This window comes from Capricornis sumatraensis, chromosome 23, assembly GCF_032405125.1.
Source record: "Capricornis sumatraensis isolate serow.1 chromosome 23, serow.2, whole genome shotgun sequence".
Lineage (NCBI taxonomy): Eukaryota > Metazoa > Chordata > Mammalia > Artiodactyla > Bovidae > Capricornis > Capricornis sumatraensis.
The window spans coordinates 39,245,546-39,258,160 of NC_091091.1; the positions used below are offsets into that span (position 1 = coordinate 39,245,546).

A 12,615-nucleotide genomic window follows, 5' to 3' on the forward strand; every position below is an offset into this window, starting at 1 on the left:
GCATGCAAAAGAATTTCAAATAATTTATATCAATACTTTGCTCTCTGGGAAGTGGCTAACTCCCAGCCTCCAAGTACAGGCTACACATAATAACTTCCAACCACAGAGCACATTCAGAAAAGGAGGAGGGGAAGTCACTTTACAGGGAAGAAGCCTAGAAACACTACCTAGGCCTGAAAATAGCTGACCAGTACTCCTCAAAACTGTCAAAGCTGGGCTTTCCTGGTGGCTCAGAGGTGAAGAATCTGCCTGCCAATGCAGGAGACAGTGGTTCGATTTCTGGTGCAGGAAGACCCCGCATGCTGTGAAACAGCCAACCCCGTGCGCCACAGCTACCAAGCCTATGCTGTAGAGCCTGGGAGCCGCAACTACTGAAGCCCATGCACATTTAGAGCCTGTACTTCACAAGAGAAGCCACCACAACGAGAAGCCTGCACACCACAACTAGAGTATTCCCCGCTCGCCACAGCTAGAGAAAAGCCAGCGCAGCCACGGAGACCCAGCACAGCCAAAAATAAAAACCAAAAAATAAAATTATTTTAAAAACTATCAAAGGCATCCAAAACAAGGGAAATGTGAGAAGCTATCACAGCCAAGAGAAGCTTAAGGAGATATGGTAACTAATAAAACATGGTTTCTAATATGGGATTCTGGAAGAGAAAAATGGACATTTGGTAAAAGCAAAGGAAATCTGAATAAAGTATGGACTTTAGTTAGTGATAAAGTGTCAGTCATTATTCGTGCAATGTGACAAACGTGTAACACACTAATGTAAGGTGTTAACAATTGGGGAAACTGGTTGTGGATACATGGGAATTCTATTATTTTGGCAATTTTGCTGTAAATCTTGAGCTGCTCTAAAATTTTTTTTTTTTTTGGCTGTGCTGGGTCTTCATTGCTGTTCTTCTTCTTGTGTGGCTTTTCTTGATGTGGAGCACAGGCTCTAGCAGTGTGAGCTTTAGTAGTTGTGGCACACAGGCTTAGTAGTTGCAGCTTGCGGACTTATCTGCCTCGCAGTAAGTGGGATATTTCCGGATCAGGGATCAAACCAGTGTCCCCTGCATTGTGAGGCAGATTGTTAGCCACTGAACCACCAGGGAAGCCCTGCTCTAAAATGTTTTTTAAAGATCTTTTTAATATTTCCTTTTTTGAAAAGGAAAGGCAGAGAGCTCTCCTCTTCAGACTTGCAGAAGGCAAAGTGTTAGCTTTCTCTGATTGTCTCATATCCAGATTTCTCTGACAGCTGCTACTGCTGTCATGAATGGGGAACTGACCCTGTGTCTGTTATAGCCCCAAAGACTGGCCTCAAGTCCACCTCCTAAAGAGTTGGTGACCACATCATCAACTGGTGACAGAAGGAACAAAGGCCCGTGAAACTGACCCTTCTGAATGGACAGAATGGATTACAGCGGTCGTCTTTAACCTATTCTCTGGTGATCAGAGCTCTTAAAGAACCAGCTGGGGGACAAAGAGGCAGGAAAACTTGGAGAAGAGTGGAAACCATCATATCGATGAGACGATCAGCATCGTCCCACACATGGGGCACAGGACTGTGTCCAAAGATCTCTCTGGAACGTTAATGAGAACCTGGAACCTGCCTGCTCTGTGGGTTACAGTACCCATGGCCCCCATCCTCTCTACAGCACAAAGACGTCAGCTGTGTGGCAGAACGCCAGGTATAACAGGGCAGAGAGGAGGATTTTTCAACAATCAATTGATCACCACCATCACGAAAGTAAAGGCCAACACATTTTTTTAAACCTATATCTGTTCTCAATCCTGGAGGAAATGAGGTGAATCAGCTTTCAGGAAAGCAATTTGACACTGTGTATTCAAGAAACTTTCAAAGTTCAGCCCATGTGAACCAGTAATTTCACTTCTAGGAATAAACCCTGAGGAAATCATCCAAAATGAGGTCAAAACCCAGGAAATGTTCTTTATTGTTAATAATAAAAAATTGCTAACAATTTCAATAACCATTAGCGGTTAACTAAGTACATATAATTACAGCCATATGATACATTTCTCATCATTGTTAAAAAATACTTGTGAAGGGTTTTCAATGATGTGCAAAAATATGGTGAAAAAGCAGGATGAAAGATCAAATTTAAGATATGACCTCAAAATTGGGCAGCAGGGAGAGGGAACATTTATATACACAGCTAATAACAGTTATCTCTAAGAAGCAGGATAGTGTCACCGATAGTGCTTCTGTTTTTGAAAATTGCCAACATTTTTCAGATTTTCATCCATGAGCATGCATGGAATTTTAATAAAAAAATAAACAAAAAGAGTGTCTTGTCCAAAGTTAAGTAAGGATGTTGCAGCAGACTGTTAGTTACATCCCAGTATCCTCCCAGTGGGCTTCCCAGGTGACCCTAGTGGTAAAGAACCCGTCTGCCAATGCAGGAGACATAAGAGACGCAGGTTTGATCCTTGTGATGGATCCTGATCCCTAGAGGAGGGCATGGCAACCCACTCTAGTATTCTTACCTGGAGAATCCCATGGACAGAGGAGCCTGGCGGGCTACAGTCCATACGGTGGCAAAGAATCAGACATGACTGAAGCAGCTTAGCATGCACGTGTCCTCCCAGTATCCCCATCTTTTTTCTTAAGACAGCACTGATTTTTCAGGCAGACCCAAGGGCACACAGGTAAAAGACTCATTTTTCTGCCTCCTTCGCAGCTAGAAGAGACATGTGACTGAATTGCCAAGAGATATGAGGAGAGGAATTGTAAAGAATGACTTAAAGAAGACTTCCCCGGGTGGTGCAAAGGCTAAGAATCTGCCTGCTAATGCAGGCGACATGGGTTCGATCCCTGGTCCTGGAAGATTCCACATGCCAGGGGGAAACGAAGTCCACGCGTCACAATTGCTGAGCCTGCGCTCCAGAGCCTGTGCTCCACAGCTCGAGAAGCCACCACAATGCGAAGCCTGAGCACCACAACTAGAAAGGAGCCCCTACTTGCTGCAACTGGAGAAAGCTCGCACACGGCAACAAAGACCCGGTGCAGCCAAAAATAAATAAAAATAAGTTAATCAACAAAAAAGAATGGCTTAGAGGTAGAACCTAAGGCTTAAACCCTAAGGCTGATAAATTTTTCCTGGGTTCTCGAGTCATGATGGGTGGGGGGTTACCAGGCAGAGTCTGCTGGTGGGGTTTAGTGGCAGGGAAATAAGGAGCCTGAAGGTGACAGCTTCAGGAACAGACCATCTCCAACCCCTAGACCCAGGAAGCCCTCCCTGTGTTCCAGCACTTTAGCTGGAAGCTCCTCTGAAAATGAGATTTGGGCCTGGAGGTCCTGGAACCTCCTGGACTCCTGGAGGTGGGAGTCCACGTAGGGAAGCTGGACTCTTGCCCTGTCTCTCCCCATCCCTTCCTATCTGGGCAGTCTGTAGGCTGCCTTCAGGAATCTCTGACCGGTTGCCTTAAAGGTGACTTCATTCAAATAGGCTCAGGCCCCAGTTTCTTTCCTCCCATAGCCCTTTGTTTAGCCTGTCATCTAATAACCAAAAATCCCAGATTGTGCAGCCAGCCATTTCTAATCAGGGCTAAAGCCCTCCTGAAACCTACAAAAATATCTAGAATTTGGTGGGGGGGACAGTACTCATCAGAAAGCATGATGTGTTTTCCCAGTGCTGGGCTCTATGCCTTGCTAGTTCCAAAAAAAGAGATGGGAGGAGGTGGTTTTTCTCTGCCCAAATACATCTGGGAAATACTCCATGCTCTACACTCAGAAATCCATAATTCATATTAACAGAGTAAAGGCTCTGAAAATTCCTGCTGCAGAGAAAACTTTAATACTTGAATATTTTTCCAAACTGTTTAACCAGAAACTCTTTTTTCACAGAACACCTGTTAATATTAACTGCTTTTAGAACACACACAATTGCTAATTGCTAACACACACAAATGCTATCCTAGATACTGGAAAAATATCTTACTTTGCTCCCTAATTACGTAAATGCTACATCTATTGGGATAACCATTGAGACTTGTCATTATTACTATTTCTGGAATTACCACTTACTGATCTTGGAGGGAATTCCCTTTTGACTGAGAAAACTACATAGTTTATTGCATTGCAGGGCCAAGAAGCATCTTTCTTGGAATATTCTATCACCTTCTTTCTGATTTCTTCAGAGTGGTTTGGATACAATTATTTGCACCTCAACTATTTAGCCTATTTTAGCTGGAAGTGATTCCAAGTTCAGACTAGTTCATGCATCATTTATTCGCCAGATATTTATTAAGACTCTACTGCATGCCAGCACTGTGCTGGGCACTTTACACACAGTATTTCAAGTTCTCACAACGTTGAAGGGAACTATTATTATACCCATTTCACAGGTGTTAAACTGAGGCTAGCTAAAACTGAGCTACTCGTCTAAGACCACAGAAGGATCAGAGCAGGAGCTGCATGGCTTGCCTGGTCTGGGAGCCTACACTCTCCCTCCTTGTCCTGTGTCCCAGGGCTCTCAATCACCTGACCTGCAGCTTCCTTGGTGGCTCAGACAATAAAGAATCTGCCTGCAAAGCAGGAGACCTGACTTTGCTCCCTGGGTCTGGAAGATCCCCTGGAGAAGGGAATGGCTACCCACTCCAGTATTCTTGCTTGGAGAATTCCATGGACAGAGGAGCCTGGAGGGCTACAGTCCATGCGGTTGCAGAGTCAAACACAATTTAGCAACTAACACACACACACTGCATTTTTGATGCTGCGTGGGTCTCAATTTGGTGTCCCTGCTGCTGCTGCTGCTGCTGCTGCTGCGTCATTTCAGTCATGTCTGACTCTGTGCGACCCCACAGATGGCAGCCCATTAGGCTCCTCTGTCCCTGGGATTCTCCAGGCAAGAATACTGGAGTGGGTTGTCATTTCCTTCTCCAATACATGAAAGTGAAAAGTCAAAGTGAAGTTGCTCAGTCGTGTCCGACTCTTAGCAACCCTATGGACTGCAGCCTACCAGGCTCCTCCGTCCATGGGATTTTTCAGGCAAGAGCACTGGAGTGGGTTGCCCTTGCATTCTTGGAATCAAATATTTGGGACTCTGGAGATAAATACTGTTAACCAGTAGTTCATGCATAGAATAAATGAGTGTGCGTCAGGAAGAAGGTGTTAGGAAGGAGCTGGGAAAAGAGGAAGCAGATTCCAGCCACACAGAGGCCCTGTGACGGCTCCACCTGAACTAAAGCAGGGCTTGGGCAGGTGAAGAACTGAGCAGGGCACTGGTACCTGGAGAGGGCAGACCTGGGAAAAGGCCAGCTGTCCCTCTGACCGGCCTATTGCAGACCACCAGGGCCAGATCTGATAGTTCAAGAGAAAGCAGAAACTCTACATTTGGTGAAATCTGTAAGACTTCATCACTGGCAACTGTAGTGGGTTGACTAGCCTCCTCCAAAAATTCGTATCTACCTAGGAACTCAAAATGTGACCTTATCTTGAAATAGGGTCCCTGCAGAGGTAATTAAGGATGAAGATGAGATGGTGCTGAATTGGAGTGGCCCCTAAAGCCAGTGAGAGTGTCCTTGTAAGAGACATACTTTTTAGTGTTAACTAATCTGATTTAATACTCTGTACTCAAAAATCAGTTGTGAATCCCTCTTCTCCAAGAAGGCTCCCCAGATGCCCTGGGGTAGAATCCATCTCTTCCTCCCACACATTCTCCTGGCACTTTGTTTCTGCCTCTGCTCTGGCACTTGGACCGTCTGCCGGTTCTCAAGCAACATCCGTGCTTGACTGGCTGAGACCCTGCTGGCCGAGACCCCTCTGGAAAACTGGCTGTCTTCTGGCTTTGGGTCTCCTGAGGTGCCTGAGCCAGGTCAGCAACACTGAATTCTCACATGCTGAAATGTGTGTTGGGTTTTACTTCACTTCATCAACCTGAATCCAATTGTCTAAAGAATGCACCTTCTGCCAATTACCAGATTTCTGCGAATGGTGTTGCATGGGTGGTGTGCGTGCTAAGTTGCTTCAGTCTGGTCCTATTCTTTGTGACCCTGTGGACTGTAGGCCACCAGGCTCCTCTGTCCATGGGGTTTCTCCAGGCAAGAATACTGGAGTGGGTTGCCATGCATTTCTTCAGGGGATCTTCCCGACCCAGGGATCAAACCCGTGTCTCTTGCGGCTCCTGCATCAGGGTGGGGGGCGGGGAGGTTACAACAGTGAAGTTGCCCAGAGCCAGGGCCACAGTTCATAGAACCCCACACTTTGAGCCCTGAATTGAGCATCACACCCCACAGATCACCCTCAGGTCCTTCCTCTGGCCCAGCTCCAAAAAAACGAGGGACTAGATCCAGAAAGGACTGGGGGCAGCAAGCTCCCAGCCCTGGGAAGGAGGTCCTCTTTCCATGGGAAAACCCCTAGAAGCATTCCCCTGTGGGGTGGCTATGCCAAGCGGTGTTTGATTGTTTCCAGGTGGGTGACATTTTTGCGCTTGACTCTGCTTGGTGCCTCCGGCACATTAGAGCCTCAATTATACCGTGACATAACAGGATTCGTCATGTACAGTCAATCCTAAAGGGAATCAACCCTGAATATTCATTGGAAGGACTGATGCTGAAGCTGAAGCTCCAATACTTTGGTCACCGGATGCAAAAAGCCGACTCATTGGAAAAGTCCCTGATGCTGGGAAAGATTGAGGGCAGGAGAATGGGGCAACAGAGGATAAAATGGTTGGATGGCATCATCGGCTCAATGGACATGAGTTTGAGCGAACTCTGGGAGATGGTGAAGGACAGGAAAGCCTGGCGTGCTGCAGACCATGGGGTCACAAACAGTCGGACACGACTGAGCGACTGAACAGTAACAGGCACACACATCCCATGCACAGGTTTCTCATTCACCTATTAAAGGAATCACAGGTCTGAGGCTGGCAGAGGAGGTCCGAGAATTACCTCTTCATCTCCTTGGAACCCCCAGGCACAGGAAGACAGATTTCATATAGGATACCCGGTTAAATTTGCATTTCAGATAAGCAATGAATAACTTCAGCATATTTCATGAAATATTTGGGGCATAATTATGCTTTAAAAAGTATTCAAATTTAAAAGTGTTCACATTTAATTCAAATTTAATGCATCCTGCATTTCTGTTTGATAAATATGGTAAAGCTACTCAAGCAGAGTCTTAAAATGTTTAAGCCCAGAATCTCTGAACTGCTTCCAGAGAGGGTCTTTATAAATGAGGAGAGAAAGATCAGAAAAACCATACTGTGGAATCATTTCAGCTATGTGAGGCTGGCAAATGAATATCCAAATATATTGCACAAAAAAAGCCTAATCAGGCACTTGATACAAATTATACAAAATATTTTTCAAGGGTATATTAGCTTGCATAAAGCCCATTAGCACACTTAAATTAATTCTGTACTTGGCATAATAATACATCCACTCTCCCTTACTTGTTCTTCCCAGGGGAAATATTCGACCACTTCCTCCAATCACCTGCTAGAATGCCCCGGTATCCCAACTGCCTGACAGTTATTGACTTTTGATGAATGACATAGCTCTCTCTTCTAGGCTATCACTGCTTTGTTTTCAAACCTCACTTAATTGTTCGATGATTTCTGATGTGGGTTTTTTTTTTTTTCCCTTTCCAGAGAAATAAATGCAAAGTGTTTATTCTCCAAAGGCCGTAAACAGAGCTTGCGGGTCTGGTTTCTATGACAACCCCACTTGATACAGCAAACCTAGATTATCTCTAATGACAGACATGAAGTTTAAATTGCACATTCTGAACAAACAGTGCTCTGCTGACCTTTTATTGAAAAATGGAATACAGGGTGATTAGCATAATGTGTTATATAAAAAGGAAAAACGTTGTATTTGCAGGCATTATGCACCAGCGATTAGCTGCACTGCTAGTCTTTAACAAACTGCTTGCCAGGATGGAGAGCTTGGGAAATTAAGATTTGCCATCTATCATTTTCAAATTCAGTAAAGTCTGCAGAGGTAATTGCACTAAACAGTTTTCAAATAACACATGCTGCTGTTTCTCTTACTTATTCAATTGAGTGGTTTAGCAGGGGAGTAAGAATAGAGAAATTTTACGCATTGCACAAAAAAAATAATAATAATTGTTGGCTCCAATAGCTATTCTGAAACATTCTCTGCCTCTTAAGCCTTTAATGTAATTCCTGTAGGAAACCTGGGGTCTTGTGTTTCCTGGCAGCAACCGACTAGAAACTGCTCGTTAGCGGTGTGGTGCAGTGGGGGGCCTGGGTTGGTTAACCAGAGACGGAGTCCAGGGGTGGCCTGCCCACTGGATATCTGGGACCAAGTTCTCTACCACCATCAGCTGCAAAAGGAAAGGCTAGAATGTTTGGGCGCTGGAGTAAGCCACCTGGTTCAAATCCTGGCTTGGCCTCTTACCTCCTTGGAAACTCGGGCAAGTCACCTGACCTCTCCAAGACTTGGTCCTTTTGCTGCACAACGGGAATGATATTCAGTGGGAATTGGGTTCTAGTCATAGGACCCACTTCATGGGATCATTACGAGGATTAAAGAAAGCAGCATGTAATAGGTATGGGGCCAGTTCTCAGTGACCATCAGGTGCCTTCATTGCTCAGAGCTCAGGTTCTGCTTGTTTCTGCCGGAGTGTGTTCATAACAGGACTTCTCCAAATAGCACTTCGGGTTCTAATAGAACACTGTGGAATATGGGAACAGAATTCACTTCTTTCTTCAACCACATCTGCTGAGCATCAGCTATTCAGGGATACACCGCTTATTACGACACAAACAGAATCTGACCCCTATGCTCAGCTGTGTGACTTTGTGCCTGTCATTCAGCCTCAGAGAAGAAGTCATATTTATGTCACTTCATCCTCATAACGGCTTCCCAGGTGGCTCAGTGGTAAAGAATCCGTCTGCCAATGCAGGAGGCACAAGAGACACAGGTTCGATCCCTGGTTCGGGAAGATCCCCTGGAGAAGGAAATGGAAACCCATTCCAGTATTCTTGCCTGGACAATCCTCATGGACCGAGGAGCCTGGTGGCCTACAGTTCATGGGGTCACAAAAGAGTCGGACATGACTGAGAACAATCCTGGGGAAAGGAGAGCATTCCCACCATCTCCATTTCACACGTGTGAAAACTGAGGCTCAGAGCGATGACACGGTGGCTGGGTGTGGCGCACTGGAGCTTGTCACAGCACTTTAAGTGCTGTGACAATGCCTGCCCCCGGTGCTCTCACCTGCCCCGAGTCTTAAGAGGAAGGTGTTATAATAGCCCAGTGTCCTCGACCATCCCTGCAGGTCCATCTGGGGGCCCCGTGACCACTGAGCCTGCATCTCACCAGCTCGAGGCCACCACCCTCAGGATCTCAGCCTCTTTGACCCTTGTTCCAGGTGTTCCTGGGGCTCCCACGGGCTCAGGCATGATCTCTGGTCACCTTGCTCTACTCCAGACTCTTCAGTGCTGCCCACAAGCCCCTCCAGGGACACGGCAGTATCCAGGCTCAAACGGCCCAGGGGCCCTCCTGACCAGGCCCACATTGTCCCCTGGGCCCCAAGCAGCACCACTGGAGCCCCACATCTTGCAAAGTTTCCCCAAGGCAGCCACTTCTGTTTCCTGCTTCACAAGACTCAGAGCCAGTCCTTTGGGCAAAGGTGAGGGAGGCAGACGGGCCCTCCCCACCACCCTAGTATCCCTCTCAGCCCCAGGCACACAGCACCCAAATCTTGCTTCTCCTTCTTGGACCAAGCAGAAAATAGCCCTCATGCAAATATGTATTTTTAATTTCCTGCCTGCCTAATGACCTCAAATCCAAACAGCCCCTGAGCTGCAAAACACAATGGCTGCACTATTATTATCCCCATTTCTCAGAGGAGACACCAGGCTCCGGAGGCCAGGTGGCTTGCCCGAGGTCACCCCAAGCTAATGGAGGGTGCAGCCAAGGCCTGCATCTCACGGGGCTGACACCAAGCCCAAACCCAGTGTCTTCCCAGCCTGTCCCTGGATGCCAGGAGAAGCTAAAGTGCTCAAATTCCATACATGCACAGGAATCGGACAAACTTCCGAGTTTTCTGGGTCACCAACCATGCTCATTTTTATAGGCTCGGCCTCCTTTCGAAGCACAGGGTCTTACTTGCTCCAGCAATGGATTATCCCTCAGAACATAATTGCCAACAAAACCCAAATGACTGAATCTACAAAATGTTTCGATTCCAGAGAGCAGCCGCAGGTCATCAGAGATCCTGGCAGACCAGCTGTCACCAGCAGCTCGGACTAGAGCTGGTGTCCTCCCCCCTCTGTGAGCCCCACTCTCAGGCCACCAGGAGGTCCCCCACCTCCTTCTTTGCAGTAGAGACATCCATCTCCTCCCAACAGGTGAGAGGCACCGCTGGCCTCCTAGGTAACTCACTTACTCCTGCTTCTGCGAGCAGACCCTCCTTACTGCCCTGGAGAAAACTCTCCTCATTGCGGAGAAAACTCTCCTCATTGCAGAGAAAACACCCGGTTTCTCCAGGAAGCTGGGGCAGAGCCATACCTGGCATTGGCCCAAGTTTGCCAATTAGAATCCAGATGTACACAACTAGAGCCCCAAATCAGCCACCTCTGAAGCACAGCGGTCCTTTGACCCAGCAGACAGGATGGCCCTGAGATTCTGAAGGTGGAGAAGAAGCCATCACTGGCCTTTCTGGAGAGTGAAGGGGGCTGGGGTACACAGCACCAGCATCCACTCTGGCAGGTGTAAGAAGAGGCCTGGTCCCAGGGGGAAGAGAGAACCCAGGAGGACAGAGAGGGTGTCTGACCCCCCATTTCCAGGATAAAGCTTGTCCAAAGCCTGGAACCCCAAACAGAGTGTGGGAAAGGGGGAAATACGAACTTTACGGCAGAGAGCCTGGCAGGCAGCACAGTGGAAAAGCACATTGGTACCCTGAGCCCTTAGGTACGATGCACCGATAAGACTTCCCCTTTCTGGTCTTTGTTCCCAAATCCGTGAGCTTAGTGTCCTCAGGAGAAAATGTCAGGTACACCCATGCTGATGGATGTTCTACGAAATACCTGATAGCTTCTCTCAAATTTGTCCAGGTAATGAAAGGTAGAGAAAGATGGCAAAATCAGTCACAGACTGGAGGAGACCCATGATGACTATCAATAAAAACAGGCAATGACCGAAAGCAAACTAGGATCCTGGATTGGATCCTAAAAAGGAAAAACGGACTCAGTGGGTAAAACTGGGGAAATCTGAATGAAGTCTGTAGTTTCATTAGTAGCACTATGAAGAAATAGTAACACTATTTCTTAGGTTTGGTAAATGCATTGTGGGCACATAAGATGTTCACACAAGACTGAACGGGAACACACAGGAAAGCTGTATTATCTTTCCAAATCTTGGGTAAATCTAAAACCATTTCCAAATTAAAAGTTTTAAAAATAAACCCCCGTTGGGACTTCCCAGGTGGTCCAGTGGTTAAGAATCCGCCTTCTTTCAGAAATCAAGAAAAGCCATGAAATGGAAAAGAAACCCCTTGAGGATTTGCTTTACGAGAAGCAGGAATCACTGGAGAAACAAAATCAATGATCTTAAGAGTGAAAATGATGCTTTAAATGAAAAGTTGAAATCAGAAGAAGAGTGAAGAATATCAGGAGAGAAAGCAAATTTTAAAAACCCCTCAGATCATGTATCTGGAGCAAGAGTTAGAAAGCCTGAAAGCTGTGTTGGAGATCAAGAATGAGAGGCTGTGCCAATGGGACGTCAAGTGAATGAAGATGGAGAAACTTGTGGATGATAACACAGCACTGGCGGACAAACTGAAGCAGTTCCGGCAGGAGCATGGAGAATTAACAGCTCGGATGGACAAGCACATGGCAGCTTCCAGGCAACTTTCCACGGAGCAGCGGTCCTGCAGGAGTCGCTGGAGAAGGAGTGCAAGGGCAACAAGCGCCTCTCCCTGGAGAATGAGGAGCTGCTCTGGAAGCTCCAAAACGGGACCCTGTGCAGCCCCAAGAGGTCCCCCACGTCCCCCGCCATCCCCTTGCAGTCACCTCGGAACTCGGGCTCCTTCCCCAGCCCCAGCGTGTCTCATTCAGATGACCTTCCTGGGAGCCAGAGGCGGACTGACGGAGTCTCTGCAGGACTGACCCCGCCCGCAACGGCACACCGCCTGCCCTAGAAGTGGGCAGTCACGGCCCCAACCAGCTCCTTCTACGTGAGACCGGACTCCAGAGGAAGGCTTCTGACCCGGTCCAAAGATGCTATGGGAATGGATCTATATGGACTCTGTTGCACAAAGCACTTACAGAACCGGAAAACTTTGATCATTGCCTTTTTCACCTATGGGTAAAGGGGAAAACTCTCAGGGCCAGTTAAGATAAAGATTTATATAACCTTTGTAGCCTTATATAACCTTTGTAATTTATATAACCTTCACCACAGGAAAGAAAAAAAAGAATCCACCTTCCAGTGCAGGGGATGCAGACTCAGTCTCTGGTCAGGGATCCAAGCTCCTGCACGCCACAGAGCAACTAAGCCAGCGTGCACAACTAGAGAGTCCTGGGCTCTGCAAGAAAGTCACCGAAATTGTCCCTTTTCCTGCTGCCTTCCTGTCCCAGCTGTTCTGTTCTTTGTCCCTCGCCAACCCAACCTACCCGTCCTCATCTGTTGATT

At 47.1% G+C, this 12,615-nt stretch overlaps 1 pseudogene; it reads left to right on the plus strand.

Moving 5' to 3' along the window:
- The first annotated feature begins 10,157 nt into the window (after positions 1–10,157).
- Positions 10,158–12,121, plus strand: LOC138070221 (microtubule-associated tumor suppressor 1 homolog pseudogene; annotated as a pseudogene).
- Positions 12,122–12,615: the final 494 nt, after the last annotated feature.